Genomic DNA, 1,805 nt, shown 5'->3' with positions numbered 1-1,805 from the left:
GGAAAAAACATTTTTTGAAGCAATATACTTTTTTATTTTTTTCTCTTTGTTAGAGAGACAAAGGGGGGAAAGGAAACAAGAAGTAATGTAAGAAGCAAATGTAATCTCTATGATTTGTCACATTCACTTCAGCTTACCCCAGGCAGTTGTGCACCTTAGACACTTGACACATCTGTATAGTAATCATAGTGGCATTTAATCCCATCACATGGCAAGCTTTGAATCATGTTAATATAATGGAATGCTGGTGTTAACACCTAACCTCAGTGGTGTCAATGAATGCACATTTCTACAGTTTCTTTTTAGTTATTCTTATTCTTATGATTATTATGAATATCATTATTTTTTGTACATGCTTATCCATGTCCACAAAAGAGCTTTCCAACAAATTCAAACCCATAAACCCGAGGTGTGTTCGACGTGACAATGCTCTAGTAACACTAAGCCTATGTGGCACAATGCCTTTGTATACGTGACAAAAATCAGAACATTGCATGAAATAGTCTATTAGTGCACCTGTTAAACTTGCCTTTTATTTTTCTGTTCTTGACATAAGTTGGACCGTATAGAAATTGCAATAATCTAATGTGAGTGGGGGAGAGGAGGGGGTGTACTTTGCTATCTTGGTCCACTTATAAAAACCCAGGGGGAAGTTTGACAAAGCAGGGTTGTCATCTCTTCACAGTAAGCATGAGAACAAGAGGCTGCTTCGACAGGAGAATCGACTCCTCTTTTATTTTCCACAGAATGTACTGATTTCAGCTGTGAAATGTTCAATCACCACCAGGTTTGTGGTGCCCCTAAATTGTAAAACCCCCGAAGCCGTACCCTGAGAGTTAAACCTCTCTGTGTGCCCTTGTGTCTTTCATTTGAAGCTCAAACCGATTGGATGCGCTCCATCAAAGGCGAGTTAATTGTAAAACTGTCATGATTAAAGTCATGAATTGTATATACCTATCTTTGTATGTATACCAATAAATCCTGTGCTCTAATAAAACAATACTCTGATCTAAAATGGGTAAAAGCTAAACATTTGTATTAAGCCACAAATAAAATACAGTCATCACTCAGATATATTGATGTTTATTACATTTAAATGAAAAATATGCAAATTAGGAGTCACTATTAATTATCATAGTGTGTGTATAAGTACACCAGTATCTAGTTATATTCAACACCTTTTACCAGGGAAGAGCAGCAGGACATACAGTAGGTATGCTTGTTGTATTTTTATATGCCTATATTTATTCGTATCAGATTCAGAACTTGTCCCACAGCCCCAATAAGATCCTGTTACTATAGCTGAGTTGTCAGTGTGTCTGTGAAAGATGTGCTAAATTTATGCAGACATGACAAAAAAATCAACTAACCTGAGCAGTTCAGTACATGCTGCTCCAAATAACCAAAATACAGGTGACTAAACTAAGATATAGTGTGCTGTGATCACGGAGACGAACAGGCGTCGGTCCAATTATTGTTTGTTTGTCATGCAGGTGATTTTTTTGCACATGTGAGTACAAATACACTTTATGTAATGTCTTAAAAATGTGGTAATTGCAACATTTCACTTATAGCAATGAAACGGGAAGTAAATGACAGGCAGGAGCTGAGACTCTTCCCGGATTCATCGGTTACGTTGTTTGTTCCATTTCATATTTCACCTCACCTGTGAAAACGACTTCTTCCGTCTTCCTTTTTAAAAAAACGCCAAAAGCACTTGTGAGATGCAGCACTATGACTTGAGGATTGTGGTGACAGAGGGCTGCGTCTGTTTACAGCCTTCCAATAAGAAGAATGAAAAGCTG

Source organism: Leuresthes tenuis, unplaced genomic scaffold (assembly GCF_036924035.1).
Source record: "Leuresthes tenuis unplaced genomic scaffold, fLeuTen1.0.hap1 SCAF_21, whole genome shotgun sequence".
Lineage (NCBI taxonomy): Eukaryota > Metazoa > Chordata > Actinopteri > Atheriniformes > Atherinopsidae > Leuresthes > Leuresthes tenuis.
This window is presented reverse-complemented; position numbering follows the sequence as displayed.